The 15,508-nt window shown below is 54.1% G+C and overlaps 6 non-coding genes across 6 annotated transcripts; all 6 read left to right on the top strand.

Annotated features, from left to right (window-relative positions):
• The first annotated feature begins 302 nt into the window (after positions 1-302).
• On the top strand, positions 303-383 carry LOC130847063 (small nucleolar RNA SNORD115). The gene has a single exon (XR_009051858.1). It is a non-coding gene; the product is annotated as a small nucleolar RNA SNORD115 (small nucleolar RNA).
• A 2,505-nt stretch (positions 384-2,888) lies between these two features.
• LOC130847031 (small nucleolar RNA SNORD115) lies at positions 2,889-2,969 on the top strand. Its single transcript, XR_009051826.1, has one exon. It is a non-coding gene; the product is annotated as a small nucleolar RNA SNORD115 (small nucleolar RNA).
• Positions 2,970-5,481: 2,512 nt separating this feature from the next.
• Positions 5,482-5,562, top strand: LOC130847542 (small nucleolar RNA SNORD115). Its single transcript, XR_009052296.1, has one exon. It is a non-coding gene; the product is annotated as a small nucleolar RNA SNORD115 (small nucleolar RNA).
• A 2,512-nt stretch (positions 5,563-8,074) lies between these two features.
• Positions 8,075-8,155, top strand: LOC130846943 (small nucleolar RNA SNORD115). The gene has a single exon (XR_009051738.1). It is a non-coding gene; the product is annotated as a small nucleolar RNA SNORD115 (small nucleolar RNA).
• Positions 8,156-10,667: 2,512 nt separating this feature from the next.
• On the top strand, positions 10,668-10,748 carry LOC130846920 (small nucleolar RNA SNORD115). Its single transcript, XR_009051715.1, has one exon. It is a non-coding gene; the product is annotated as a small nucleolar RNA SNORD115 (small nucleolar RNA).
• Positions 10,749-13,260: 2,512 nt separating this feature from the next.
• On the top strand, positions 13,261-13,341 carry LOC130846919 (small nucleolar RNA SNORD115). Its single transcript, XR_009051714.1, has one exon. It is a non-coding gene; the product is annotated as a small nucleolar RNA SNORD115 (small nucleolar RNA).
• The last annotated feature ends 2,167 nt before the right edge of the window (positions 13,342-15,508 follow it).

Raw genomic sequence — 15,508 nt, 5'->3', positions numbered from 1 at the left:
GCTGCAGGTATTTCTTGTAGCATCATTCGATGCATGAGCGTGTGGCACACACGTCCCCCAATGCATCTAGCATGGAGTTGGAGTTCTCACAGCTGTCCTTCTCACCTCTTGGCAGCCATCGTCCCCAGAGAAATGAAGATCTGTGTTTGGCCTATGTTCCCTAGGGCAATCACCATGAGCCTTGGCCCAGCACGTGGATTCGACAGAATGGCACATCCCTTCAGGCATCCTTCTTTCCAGGAAGCATCTGAGGTAAGCCTTCACATGTGGCAGGGCGCAGGTGAGTGAGGAGGGCCTCAGTTGGGTCGAGGATGAGAACTCATATGGTCCTGAAGAGAGCTGATGACCAAAAAATCATGCTCAATAGGATTACGCTGACGCCTAACAGAGGGATCCAGGGGCAGGATGGCCTGCATTTTTGGTCCATTGCAGAGCCCTGGGTGTGGGTGTGTGTGTGGGTGTGGGTGTGGGTGTTGGAGCAGCCTCTCGCTCAAGGAAATCCCTTGAGACTCCTCCCAGTGTAGGAGGATTCCACATATCCAAGATGTGTTGCCACCTGTGGTTTTCTATCCTGCTTCATAGTGCCAGGGCCCACATGTTCTGAAGCCATGGGTGGAGTCTTTCCTTAAGCCTTTCTGCTTTGAATTTTGTGTTTCAGGCCAAGCCTTGGCATGGGCTCACCACAGCCAGAATGTTCCGCAGTGAGTGGCTCTTTTGGTTGCTACCGATAGGCCCCAGAGAATTTTGAACTATGGGCTGGCCGCCCTCACAGCAGGCAGTACAGGGTAGTCTTTTGGCAACCTCCTGCCTACCAAGGAGGAATGTCTTCTGCTGCCCCAAATTTATGGGCTCACATCTGGTGCACTCACATGCCTTCATTAGAGCTGTATTCTAGTCAGAGAGCACATCGAGGCAGTGTTTTCTTCCTTGGCCCCAGGCGGAACATCTCTAGAGACCTCTGTGCACCTAGCGCCAGAGTATGATCACCAACTGAGGGAATGGTCCCTTGTGGTGTGTGCTTTATGGCTTCCCAAAACCTGTCAGTAGGGAAGGCTCATGCCCCCTGCCTAGAGATGGTGAGAGGCAGGCAGGAGCCCATCCTCAGGTGCTTGGAGGCAGGATGCTGCTGGTTATTTCAAGGGCTGGAAGCCATGCCCTGGTCTTCAATGGGGTTGTGCTAGGACTCTGTGAGGGATCATGGTGCTTTGTTGGAGCCAACTGATCCGAATGGGGCCTCTGATGGGGTCTGCATGCATACACAGGACCATAGCTTCTCCTGGGTTGCTCGTCCTCTCCGGAAGCCACTGGTTTGTCAGAGAGCCCCCTCCAGAGGAGAAAAGGCTTCTGGGTGTCCATTCCCCCATGAAGGCTTTGCAGAGCCCTTGGGCATCCCGTTATCATGTCCATCGTGAGGCCCTGTTGACCTGAAGGGGAGGGGTGGTCCCGGGATGTGGGCTTAGGAGGGTGTAGCTGCATGGCTGTTGTTTGGTGGCCTTGCACGGGCCACAGTAGGGAATGCTGTCACAGAAGAAATTGGCCCTGTTTGGGAATCTCTGTGGTCCCCAAGGAGGAATGCTTGACATGGCTCCCCATCCACCAGATCAGAATTCGGGCCGTGAAATTCAACTCGATTGAACTGAAGTGTAGTAACACTGAGCATGGAGGCACCATTTCATTACGTGTTGCCCTGGGGAGCAACCACGCAGATCTCTGTGCATGTCGAGGCAGAGCACGAGGATGGACTGAGCTTATGGTCAGCTGTGGGGTGTGCTTGAGTGACTTCCAAGAAGTGTTGGTTGGGAGGATGTGGGGCCAGGCCTGGAGGTGGTGAGAGGCAACAAGGACCCTTCATCAGGGACTTGGCAGCTAGATGCTCTTGGCTCTTGTGAGAGCTGAAGGGCTGGTCCCTTGCTGGAATGGGGTTTCCCAGGTCTCTGTGAGGGATCATGGGCCCTCAGATAGGCCAGTTTACTCAGACAGGCCCTTTCATGGGTTCTGCATACAGATAGAGGCCTGTGGCATCTCTTGGGCTGGCCTTCCTCTACGGGAGCCACTGCCTACCAAGAGAGCTCCCTCCAGCTCCTGTGAATGTCCACTGTGTGGGACATAAAGGCCTCATTGTCTGGGTGTTGTGCACATGGACAAGCCAAGTGTGACATCGGCCAGCACACGCTTGCCCACACCAGGGTGGGGCCCAGAGGAATGTCTCCATTCCCCCCAGAAACACCCAAGTGATTTCCCCGCCAAGCAGACCTGGTGCCAGGCATTGTACTGCCTGGAGGATCCATGAGGCTAGTCCTTCCCTGGGGAGACATATACGTACTGGTTATTTCATCTGCCCCTGACACAGTATTAAGGTACATAAGATGACATTGATCCACCTGTCCACTCATGCCTTCATCTTTGTAAGTATGGATGGATGGAGGGAGTGAGCCAAGGACGAGGGTCGAAAGGGAGGGAGCTAGAGCATTCTGGAGGAAGGGAGGCAGGAAGGAAGCTATGTAGGGAGCTGTTTGTATGCGTTTCAGCTATGTGTTCCTGTCTCTGCGTGGAGGTACATTTGGGCCCTATGTTCCTGGATGTATTGCTGCAGGTATTTCTTGTAGCATCATTCGATGCATGAGCGTGTGACACACACGTCCCCCAATGCATCTAGCATGGAGTTGGAGTTCTCACAGCTGTCCTTCTCACCTCTTGGCAGCCATCATCCCCAGAGAAATGAAGATCTGTGTCTGGCCTATGTTCCCTAGGGCAATCACCATGAGCCTTGGCCCAGCACGTGGATTCGACAGAATGGCACATCCCTTCAGGCATCCTTCTTTCCAGGAAGCATCTGAGGTAAGCCTTCACATGTGGCAGGGCGCAGGTGAGTGAGGAGGGCCTCAGTTGGGTTGATGATGAGAACTCATATGGTCCTGAAGAGAGCTGATGACCAAAAAATCATGCTCAATAGGATTATGCTGAGGCCTAACAGAGGGATCCAGGGGCAGGATGGCCTGCATTTTTGGTCCATTGCAGAGCCCTGGGTGTGGGTGTGGGTACGGGTGGGTGTGTGGGTGTGGGTGTTGGAGCAGCCTCTCCCTCGAGGGAATCCTTTGAGACTCCTCTGAGCGTCGGAGCCTTCCACATATCCAAGATGTATTGCCACCTTTGGTTTTCTATCCTGCTCCATAGTGCCAGGGCCCACATGTTCTGAGGCCATGGGTGGAGTCTTTCCTTAAGCCTTTCTGCTTTGATTTTTGTGTTTCAGGCCAAGCCTTGGAATGGACTCACCACAGCCAGAGTGTTCCGCAGTGAGTGGCTCTTTTGGTTGCTACCGATAGGCCCCAGAGAATTTTGAACTATGGGCTGGCCGCCCTCACAGCAGCCAGTACAGGGTAGTCTTTTGGCAACCTCCTGCCTACCAAGGAGGAATGTCTGCTGCTGCCCCAAATTTATGGGCTCACATCGGGTGCACTCACATGCCTTCATTAGAGCTGTATTCTAGTCAGAGAGCACATCGAGGCAGTGTTTTCTCCCTTGGCCCCAAGCGGAACATCTCTAGAGACCTCTCTGCACCTAGTGCCAGAGTATGATCACCAACTGAGGGAATGGTCCCTTGTGGTGTGTGCTTTATGGCTTCCCAAAACCTGTCAGTAGGGAAGGCTCATGCCCCCTGCCTAGAGATGGTGAGAGGCAGGCAGGAGCCCATCCTCAGGTGCTTTGAGGCAGGATGCTGCTGGTTATTTCAAGGGCTGGAAGCCATGCTCTGGTCTTCAATGAGGTTGTGCTAGGACTCTGTGAGGGATCACGGTGCTGTGTTGGAGCCAACTGATCCGAATGGGGCCTCTGATGGGGTCTGCATGCATACACAGGACCATAGCTTCTCCTGGGTTGGTCTTCCTCTCCAGAAGCCACTGGTTTGTCAGAGAGCCCCCTCCAGAGGAGAAAAGGCTTCTGGGTGTCCATTGCCCCATGAAGGCTTTGCAGAGCCCTTTGGCATCGCGTTATCATGTCCATCGTGAGGCCCTGTTGACCTGAAGGGGAGGGGTGGTCCTGGGATGTGGGCTGAGGAGGGTGTAGCTGCATGGCTGTTGTTTGGTGGCCTTGCACGGGCCACAGTAGGGAATGCTGCCACAGAAGAAATTGGCCCTGTTTGGGAATCTCTGTGGTCCCCAAGGAGGAATGCTTGACGTGGCTCCCCATCCACCAGATCGGAATGTGGGCCTTGAAATTCAATTCGATTGACCTGAAGTGTAGTAAGACTGAGCATGGAGGCACCATTTCATTATGTGTTGCCCTGGGGAGCAACCACGCAGATCTCTGTGCATGTCGAGGCAGAGCACGAGGATGGACTGAGCTTATGGTCAGTTGTGGGGTGTGCTTGAGTGACTTCCAAGAAGTGTTGGTTGGGAGGATGTGGGGCCAGGCCTGGAGGTGGTGAGAGGCAACAAGGACCCTTCATCAGGGACTTGGCAGCTAGATGCTCTTGGCTCTTGTGAGAGCTGAAGGGCTGGTCCCTTGCTGGAATGGGGTTTCCCAGGTCTCTGTGAGGGATCATGGGCCCTCAGATTGGCCAGTTTTCTCAGACAGGCCCTTTCATGGGTTCTGCATACAGATACAGGCCTGTGGCATCTCTTGGGCTGGCCTTCCTCTACGGGAGTCACTGCCTACCAAGAGAGCTCCCTCCAGCTCCTGTGAATGTCCACTGTGTGGGACATAAAGGCCTCATTGTCTGGGTGTTGTGCACATGGACAAGCCGAGTGTGACATCGGCCAGCACACGCTTGCCCACACCAGGGTGGGGCCCAGAGGAATGTCTCCATTCCCCCCAGAAACACCCCCAGTGTTTTCACAGCCAAGCAGACCTGGTGCCAGGCCTTGTGCTGCCTGGGGAATCCATGAGGCTAGTCCTTCCCTGGGGAGACATATACGTACTGGTTATTTCATCTGCCCCTGACCCATTATTAAGGTACATAAGATGGCATTGATCCACCTGTCCACTCATGCCTTCACCTTTGTAAGTATGGATGGATGGAGGGAGTGAGCCAAGGACGAGGGTCGAAAGGGAGGGAGCTAGAGCATTCTGGAGGAAGGGAGGCAGGAAGGAAGCTATGTAGGGAGCTGTTTGTATGCGTTTCAGCTATGTGTTCCTGTCTCTGCGTGGAGGTACATTTGGGCCCTATATTCCTGGATGTATTGCTGCAGGTATTTCTTGTAGCATCATTCGATGCATGAGCGTGTGACACACACGTCCCCCAATGCATCTAGCATGGAGTTGGAGTTCTCACAACTATCCTTCTCACCTCTTGGCAGCCATCGTCCCCAGAGAAATGAAGATCTGTGTCTGGCCTATGTTCCCTAGGGCAATCACCATGAGCCTTGGCCCAGCACGTGGATTCGACAGAATGGCACATCCCTTCAGGCATCCTTCTTTCCAGGAAGCATCTGAGGTAAGCCTTCACATGTGGCAGGGCGCAGGTGAGTGAGGAGGGCCTCAGTTGGGTCGATGATGAGAACTCATATGGTCCTGAAGAGAGCTGATGACCAAAAAATCATGCTCAATAGGATTACGCTGAGGCCTAACAGAGGGATCCAGGGGCAGGATGGCCTGCATTTTTGGTCCATTGCAGAGCCCTGGGTGTGGGTGTGGGTACGGGTGGGTGTGTGGGTGTGGGTGTTGGAGCAGCCTCTCCCTCGAGGAAATCCTTTGAGACTCCTCCGAGCGTTGGAGGCTTCCACATATCCAAGATGTATTGCCACCTTTGGTTTTCTATCCTGCTCCATAGTGCCAGGGCCCACATGTTCTGAGGCCATGGGTGGAGTCTTTCCTTAAGCCTATCTGCTTTGAATTTTGTGTTTCAGGCCAAGCCTTGGAATGGACTCACCACAGCCAGAGTGTTCCGCAGTGAGTGGCTCTTTTGGTTGCTACCGATAGGCCCCAGAGAATTTTGAACTATGGGCTGGCCGCCCTCACAGCAGGCAGTACAGGGTAGTCTTTTGGCAACCTCCTGCCTACCAAGGAGGAATGTCTGCTGCTGCCCCAAATTTATGGGCTCACATCTGGTGCACTCACATGCCTTCATTAGAGCTGTATTCTAGTCAGAGAGCACATCGAGGCAGTGTTTTCTTCCTTGGCCCCAGGCGGAACATCTCTAGAGACCTCTGTGCACCTAACGCCAGACTATGATCACCAACTGAGGGAATGGTCCCTTGTGGTGTGTGCTTTATGGCTTCCCAAAACCTGTCAGTAGGGAAGGCTCATGCCCCCTGCCTAGAGATGGTGAGAGGCAGGCAGGAGCCCATCCTCAGGTGCTTGGAGGCAGGATGCTGCTGGTTATTTCAAGGGCTGGAAGCCATGCCGTGGTCTTCAATGGGGTTGTGCTAGGACTCTGTGAGGGATCATGTTGCTTTGTTGGAGCCAACTGATCCAAATGGGGCCTCTGATGGGGTCTGCATGCATACACAGGACCATAGCTTCTCCTGGGTTGGTCGTCCTCTCCGGAAGCCACTGGTTTGTCAGAGAGCCCCCTCCAGAGGAGAAAAGGCTTCTGGGTGTCCATTCCCCCATGAAGGCTTTGCAGAGCCCTTGGGCATCCCGTTATCATGTCCATCGTGAGGCCCTGTTGACCTGAAGGGGAGGGATGGTCCCGGGATGTGGGCTGAGGAGGGTGTAGCTGCATGGCTGTTGTTTGGTGGCCTTGCACGGGCCACAGTAGGGAATGCTGCCACAGAAGAAATTGGCCCTGTTTGGGAATCTCTGTGGTCCCCAAGGAGGAATGCTTGACGTGGCTCCCCATCCACCAGATCGGAATGCGGGCCGTGAAATTCAACTCGATTGACCTGAAGTGTAGTAAGACTGACCATGGAGGCACCACTTCATTACGTGTTGCCCTGGGGAGCAACCACGCAGATCTCTGTGCATGTCGAGGCAGAGCACGAGGATGGACTGAGCTTATGGTCAGTTGTGGGGTGTGCTTGAGTGACTTCCAAGAAGTGTTGGTTGGGAGGATGTGGGGCCAGGCCTGGAGGTGGTGAGAGGCAACAAGGACCCTTCATCAGGGACTTGGCAGCTAGATGCTCTTGGCTCTTGTGAGAGCTGAAGGGCTGGTCCCTTGCTGGAATGGGGTTTCCCAGGTCTCTGTGAGGGATCATGGGCCCTCAGATAGGCCAGTTTTCTCAGACAGGCCCTTTCATGGGTTCTGCATACAGATACAGGCCTGTGGCATCTCTTGGGCTGGCCTTCCTCTACGGGAGTCACTGCCTTCCAAGAGAGCTCCCACCAGCTCCTGTGAATGTCCACTGTGTGGGACATAAAGACCTCATTGTCTGGGTGTTGTGCACATGGACAAGCCAAGTGTGACATCGGCCAGCACACGCTTGCCCACACCAGGGTGGGGCACAGAGGAATGTCTCCATTCCCCCCAGAAACACCCCCAGTGTTTTCCCCGCCAAGCAGACCTGGTGCCAGGCCTTGTGCTGCCTGGAGGATCCATGAGGCTAGTCCTTCCCTGGGGAGACATATACGTACTGGTTATTTCATCTGCCCCTGACACAGTATTAAGGTACATAAGATGGCATTGATCCACCTGTCCACTCATGCCTTCATCTTTGTAAGTATGGATGGATGGAGGGAGTGAGCCAAGGACGAGGGTCGAAAGGGAGGGAGCTAGAGCATTCTGGAGGAAGGGAGGCAGGAAGGAAGCTATGTAGGGAGCTGTTTGTATGCGTTTCAGCTATGTGTTCCTGTCTCTGAGTGGAGGTACATTTGGGCCCTATGTTCCTGGATGTATTGCTGCAGGTATTTCTTGTAGCATCATTCGATGCATGAGCGTGTGACACACACGTCCCCCAATGCATCTAGCATGGAGTTGGAGTTCTCACAGCTGTCCTTCTCACCTCTTGGCAGCCATCGTCCCCAGAGAAATGAAGATCTGTGTCTGGCCTATGTTCCCTAGGGCAATCACCATGAGCCTTGGCCCAGCACGTGGATTCGACAGAATGGCACATCCCTTCAGGCATCCTTCTTTCCAGGAAGCATCTGAGGTAAGCCTGCACATGTGGCAGGGCGCAGGTGAGTGAGGAGGGCCTCAGTTGGGTTGATGATGAGAACTCATATGGTCCTGAAGAGAGCTGATGACCAAAAAATCATGCTCAATAGGATTACACTGAGGCCTAACAGAGGGATCCAGGGGCAGGATGGCCTGCATTTTTGGTCCATTGCAGAGCCCTGGGTGTGGGTGTGGGTACGGGTGGGTGTGTGGGTGTGGGTGTTGGAGCAGCCTCTCGCTCGAGGAAATCCTTTGAGACTCCTCCGAGCGTCGGAGGCTTCCACATATCCAAGATGTATTGCCACCTTTGGTTTTCTATCCTGCTCCCTAGTTCCAGGGCCCACATGTTCTGAGGCCATGGGTGGAGTCTTTCCTTAAGCCTTTCTGCTTTGAATTTTGTGTTTCAGGCCAAGCCTTGGAATGGACTCACCACAGCCAGAGTGTTCCACAGTGAGTGGCTCTTTTGGTTGCTACCGATAGGCCACAGAGAATTTTGAACTAAGGGCTGTCCGCCCTCACCGCAGGCAGTACAGGGTAGTCTTTTGGCAACCTCCTGCCTACCAAGGAGGAATGTCTGCTGCTGCCCCAAATTTATGGGCTCACATCTGGTGCACTCACATGCCTTCATTAGAGCTGTATTCTAGTCAGAGAGCACATCGAGGCAGTGTTTTCTTCCTTGGCCCCAAGCGGAACATCTCTAGAGACCTCTGTGCACCTAACGCCAGACTATGATCACCAACTGAGGGAATGGTCCCTTGTGGTGTGTGCTTTATGGCTTCCCAAAACCTGTCAGTAGGGAAGGCTCATGCCCCCTGCCTAGAGATGGTGAGAGGCAGGCAGGAGCCCATCCTCAGGTGCTTGGAGGCAGGATGCTGCTGGTTATTTCAAGGGCTGGAAGCCATGCCCTGGTCTTCAACGGGGTTGTGCTAGGACTCTGTGAGGGATCATGGTGCTTTGTTGGAGCCAACTGATGCAAATGGGGCCTCTGATGGGGTCTGCATGCATACACAGGACCATAGCTTCTCCTGGGTTGGTCGTCCTCTCCGGAAGCCACTGGTTTGTCAGAGAGCCCCCTCCAGAGGAGAAAAGGCTTCTGGGTGTCCATTGCCCCATGAAGGCTTTGCAGAGCCCTTGGGCATCGCGTTATCATGTCCATCGTGAGGCCCTGTTGACCTGAAGGGGAGGGGTGGTCCCGGGATGTGGGCTGAGGAGGGTGTAGCTGCATGGCTGTTGTTTGGTGGCCTTGCACGGGCCACAGTAGGGAATGCTGCCACAGAAGAAATTGGCCCTGTTTGGGAATCTCTGTGGTCCCCAAGGAGGAATGCTTGACGTGGCTCCCCATCCACCAGATCGGAATGCGGGCCGTGAAATTCAACTCGATTGAGCTGAAGTGGAGTAAGACTGACCATGGAGGCACCATTTCATTACGTGTTGCCCTGGGGAGCAACCACGCAGATCTCTGTGCATGTCGAGGCAGAGCACGAGGATGGACTGAGCTTATGGTCAGTTGTGGGGTGTGCTTGAGTGACTTCCAAGAAGTGTTGGTTATGAGGATATGGGGCCAGGCCTCGAGGTGGTGAGAGGCAACAAGGACCCTTCATCAGGGACTTGGCAGCTAGATGCTCTTGGCTCTTGTGAGAGCTGAAGGGCTGGTCCCTTGCTGGAATGGGGTTTCCCAGGTCTCTGTGAGGGATCATGGGCCCTCAGATAGGCCAGTTTTCTCAGACAGGCCCTTTCATGGGTTCTGCATACAGATACAGGCCTGTGGCATCTCTTGGGCTGGCCTTCCTCTACGGGAGCCACTGCCTACCAAGAGAGCTCCCTCCAGCTCCTGTGAATGTCCACTGTGTGGGACATAAAGGCCTCATTGTCTGGGTGTTGTGCACATGGACAAGCCAAGTGTGACATCGGCCAGCACACGCTTGCCCACACCAGGGTGGGGCCCAGAGGAATGTCTCCATTCCCCCCAGAAACACCCCCAGTGTTTTCCCCGCCAAGCAGACCTGGTGCCAGGCCTTGTGCTGCCTGGAGGATCCATGAGGCTAGTCCTTCCCTGGGGAGACATATACGTACTGGTTATTTCATCTGCCCCTGACACAGTATTAAGGTACATAAGATGGCATTGATCCACCTGTCCGCTCATGCCTTCATCTTTGTAAGTATGGATGGATGGAGGGAGTGAGCCAAGGACGAGGGTCGAAAGGGAGGGAGCTAGAGCATTCTGGAGGAAGGGAGGCAGGAAGGAAGCTATGTAGGGAGCTGTTTGTATGTGTTTCAGCTATGTGTTCCTGTCTCTGCGTGGAGGTACATTTGGGCCCTATGTTCCTGGATGTATTGCTGCAGGTATTTCTTGTAGCATCATTCGATGCATGAGCGTGTGACACACACGTCCCCCAATGTATCTAGCATGGAGTTGGAGTTCTCACAGCTGTCCTTCTCACCTCTTGGCAGCCATCGTCCCCAGAGAAATGAAGATCTGTGTCTGGCCTATGTTCCCTAGGGCAATCACCATGAGCCTTGGCCCAGCACGTGGATTCGACAGAATGGCACATCCCTTCAGGCATCCTTCTTTCCAGGAAGCATCTGAGGTAAGCCTTCACATGTGGCAGGGCGCAGGTGAGTGAGGAGGGCCTCAGTTGGGTTGATGATGAGAACTCATATGGTCCTGAAGAGAGCTGATGACCAAAAAATCATGCTCAATAGGATTACGCTGAGGCCTAACAGAGGGATCCAGGGGCAGGATGGCCTGCATTTTTGGTCCATTGCAGAGCCCTGGGTGTGGGTGTGGGTACGGGTGGGTGTGTGGGTGTGGGTGTTGGAGCAGCCTCTCCCTCGAGGGAATCCTTTGAGACTCCTCCGAGCGTCTGAGGCTTCCACATATCCAAGATGTATTGCCACCTTTGGTTTTCTATCCTGCTCCATAGTGCCAGGGCCCACATGTTCTGAGGCCATGGGTGGAGTCTTTCCTTAAGCCTTTCTGCTTTGAATTTTGTGTTTCAGGCCAAGCCTTGGAATGGACTCACCACAGCCAGAGTGTTCCGCAGTGAGTGGCTCTTTTGGTTGCTACCGATAGGCCAAAGAGAATTTTGAACTATGGGCTGGCCACCCTCACAGCAGGCAGTACAGGGTAGTCTTTTGGCAACCTCCTGCCTACCAAGGAGGAATGTCTGCTGCTGCCCCAAATTTATGGGCTCACATCTGGTGCACTCACATGCCTTCATTAGAGCTGTATTCTAGTCAGAGAGCACATCGAGGCAGTGTTTTCTTCCTTGGCCCCAAGCGGAACATCTCTAGAGACCTCTGTGCACCTAGCGCCAGAATATGATCACCAATTGAGGGAATGGTCCCTTGTGGTGTGTGCTTTATGGCTTCCCAAAACCTGTCAGTAGGGAAGGCTCATGCCCCCTGCCTAGAGATGGTGAGAGGCAGGCAGGAGCCCATCCTCAGGTGCTTGGAGGCAGGATGCTGCTGGTTATTTCAAGGGCTGGAAGCCATGCCCTGGTCTTCAATGGGGTTGTGCTAGGACTCTGTGAGGGATCACGGTGCTTTGTTGGAGCCAACTGATCTGAATGGGGCCTCTAATGGGGTCTGCATGCATACACAGGACCATAGCTTCTCCTGGGTTGGTCTTCCTCTCCAGAAGCCACTGGTTTGTCAAAGAGCCTCCTCCAGAGGAGAAAAGGCTTCTGGGTGTCCATTCCCCCATGAAGGCTTTGCAGAGCCCTTGGGCATCGCGTTATCATGTCCATCGTGAGGCCCTGTTGACCTGAAGGGGAGGGGTGGTCCCGGGATGTGGGCTGAGGAGGGTGTAGCTGCATGGCTGTTGTTTGGTGGCCTTGCACGGGCCACAGTAGGGAATGCTGCCACAGAAGAAATTGGCCCTGTTTGGGAATCTCTGTGGTCCCCAAGGAGGAATGCTTGACGTGGCTCCCCATCCACCAGATCGGAATGCGGGCCGTGAAATTCAACTCGATTGACCTGAAGTGTAGTAAGACTGACCATGGAGGCACCATTTCATTACGTGTTGCCCTGGGGAGCAACCACGCAGATCTCTGTGCATGTCGAGGCAGAGCACGAGGATGGACTGAGCTTACGGTCAGTTGTGGGGTGTGCTTGAGTGACTTCCAAGAAGTGTTGGTTGGGTGGATGTGGGTCCAGGCCTGGAGGTGGTGAGAGGCAACAAGGACCCTTCATCAGGGACTTGGCAGCTAGATGCTCTTGGCTCTTGTGAGAGCTGAAGGGCTGGTCCCTTGCTGGAATGGGGTTTCCCAGGTCTCTGTGAGGGATCATGGGCCCTCAGATAGGCCAGTTTTCTCAGACAGGCCCTTTCATGGGTTCTGCATACAGATACAGGCCTGTGGCATCTCTTGGGCTGGCCTTCCTCTACGGGAGTCACTGCCTACCAAGAGAGCTCCCTCCAGCTCCTGTGAATGTCCACTGTGTGGGATATAAAGGCCTCATTGTCTGGGTGTTGTGCACATGGACAAGCCAAATGTGACATCGGCCAGCACACGCTTGCCCACACCAGGGTGGGGCCCAGAGGAATGTCTCCATTCCCCCCAGAAGCACCCCCAGTGTTTTCCCCGCCAAGCAGACCTGGTGCCAGGCCTTGTACTGCCTGGAGGATCCATGAGGCTAGTCCTTCCCTGGGGAGACATATACGTACTGGTTATTTCATCTGCCCCTGACACAGTATTAAGGTACATAAGATGGCATTGATCCACCTGTCCACTCATGCCTTCATCTTTGTAAGTATGGATGGATGGAGGGAGTGAGCCAAGGACGAGGGTCGAAAGGGAGGGAGCTAGAGCATTCTGGAGGAAGGGAGGCAGGAAGGAAGCTATGTAGGGAGCTGTTTGTATGCGTTTCAGCTATGTGTTCCTGTCTCTGCGTGGAGGTACATTTGGGCCCTATGTTCCTGGATGTATTGCTGCAGGTATTTCTTGTAGCATCATTCGATGCATGAGCGTGTGACACACACGTCCCCCAATGCATCTAGCATGGAGTTGGAGTTCTCACAGCTGTCCTTCTCACCTCTTGGCAGCCATCGTCCCCAGAGAAATGAAGATCTGTGTCTGGCCTATGTTCCCTAGGGCAATCACCATGAGCCTTGGCCCAGCACGTGGATTCGACAGAATGGCACATCCCTTCAGGCATCCTTCTTTCCAGGAAGCATCTGAGGTAAGCCTTCACATGTGGCAGGGCGCAGGTGAGTGAGGAGGGCCTCAGTTGGGTTGATGATGAGAACTCATATGGTCCTGAAGAGAGCTGATGACCAAAAAATCATGCTCAATAGGATTACGCTGAGGCCTAACAGAGGGATCCAGGGGCAGGATGGCCTGCATTTTTGGTCCATTGCAGAGCCCTGGGTGTGGGTGTGGGTACGGGTGGGTGTGTGGGTGTGGGTGTTGGAGCAGCCTCTCCCTCGAGGGAATCCTTTGAGACTCCTCCGAGCGTCTGAGGCTTCCACATATCCAAGATATATTGCCACCTTTGGTTTTCTATCCTGCTCCATAGTGCCAGGGCCCACATGTTCTGAGGCCATGGGTGGAGTCTTTCCTTAAGCCTTTCTGCTTTGAATTTTGTGTTTCAGGCCAAGCCTTGGAATGGACTCACCACAGCCAGAGTGTTCCGCAGTGAGTGGCTCTTTTGGTTGCTACCGATAGGCCAATGAGAATTTTGAACTATGGGCTGGCCGCCCTCACAGCAGGCAGTACAGGGTAGTCTTTTGGCAACCTCCTGCCTACCAAGGAGGAATGTCTGCTGCTGCCCCAAATTTATGGGCTCACATCTGGTGCACTCACATGCCTTCATTAGAGCTGTATTCTAGTCAGAGAGCACATCGAGGCAGTGTTTTCTTCCTTGGCCCCAGGCGGAACATCTCTAGAGACCTCTGTGCACCTAGCGCCAGAATATGATCACCAACTGAGGGAATGGTCCCTTGTGGTGTGTGCTTTATGGCTTCCCAAAACCTGTCAGTAGGGAAGGCTCATGCCCCCTGCCTAGAGATGGTGAGAGGCAGGCAGGAGCCCATCCTCAGGTGCTTGGAGGCAGGATGCTGCTGGTTATTTCAAGGGCTGGAAGCCATGTCCTGGTCTTCAATGGGGTTGTGCTAGGACTCTGTGAGGGATCACGGTGCTTTGTTGGAGCCAACTGATCCGAATGGGGCCTCTAATGGGGTCTGCATGCATACACAGGACCATAGCTTCTCCTGGGTTGGTCTTCCTCTCCAGAAGCCACTGGTTTGTCAAAGAGCCCCCTCCAGAGGAGAAAAGGCTTCTGGGTGTCCATTGCCCCATGAAGGCTTTGCAGAGCCCTTGGGCATCGCGTTATCATGTCCATCGTGAGGCCCTGTTGACCTGAAGGGGAGGGGTGGTCCCGGGATGTGGGCTGAGGAGGGTGTAGCTGCATGGCTGTTGTTTGGTGGCCTTGCACGGGCCACAGTAGGGAATGCTGCCACAGAAGAAATTGGCCCTGTTTGGGAATCTCTGTGGTCCCCAAGGAGGAATGCTTGACGTGGCTCCCCATCCACCAGATCGGAATGCGGGCCGTGAAATTCAACTCGATTGACCTGAAGTGTAGTAAGACTGACCATGGAGGCACCACTTCATTACGTGTTGCCCTGGGGAGCAACCACGCAGATCTCTGTGCATGTCGAGGCAGAGCACGAGGATGGACTGAGCTTATGGTCAGTTGTGGGGTGTGCTTGAGTGACTTACAAAAAGTGTTGGTTGGGAGGATGTGGGGCCAGGCCTGTAGGTGGTGAGAGGCAACAAGGACCCTTCATCAGGGACTTGGCAGCTAGATGCTCTTGGCTCTTGTGAGAGCTGAAGGGCTGGTCCCTTGCTGGAATGGGGTTTCCCAGGTCTCTGTGAGGGATCATGGGCCCTCAGATAGGCCAGTTTTCTCAGACAGGCCCTTTCATGGGTTCTGCATACAGATACAGGCCTGTGGCATCTCTTGGGCTGGCCTTCCTCTACGGGAGTCACTGCCTACCAAGAGAGCTCCCACCAGCTCCTGTGAATGTCCACTGTGTGGGACATAAAGGCCTCATTGTCTGGGTGTTGTGCAAATGGACAAGCCAAGTGTGACATCGGCCAGCACACGCTTACCCACACCAGGGTGGGGCCCAGAGGAATGTCTCCATTCCCCCCAGAAACACCCCCAGTGTTTTCCCCGCCAAGCAGACCTGGTGCCAGGCCTTGTGCTGCCTGGAGGATCCATGAGGCTAGTCCTTCCCTGGGGAGACATATACGTACTGGTTATTTCATCTGCCCCTGACACAGTATTAAGGTACATAAGATGGCATTGATCCACCTGTCCACTCATGCCTTCATCTTTGTAAGTATGGATGGATGGAGGGAGTGAGCCAAGGACGAGGGTCGAAAGGGAGGGAGCTAGAGCATTCTGGAGGAAGGGAGGCAGGAAGGAAGCTATGTAGGGAGCTGTTTGTATGCGTTTCAGCTATGTGTTCCTGTC

This window comes from Hippopotamus amphibius, chromosome 2 (assembly GCF_030028045.1).
Source record: "Hippopotamus amphibius kiboko isolate mHipAmp2 chromosome 2, mHipAmp2.hap2, whole genome shotgun sequence".
In the NCBI taxonomy this organism is placed as follows: Eukaryota; Metazoa; Chordata; class Mammalia; order Artiodactyla; family Hippopotamidae; genus Hippopotamus; species Hippopotamus amphibius.
Note: the sequence above shows the minus strand (reverse complement) of the source record. Positions and strands in the feature narration are given on the sequence as shown.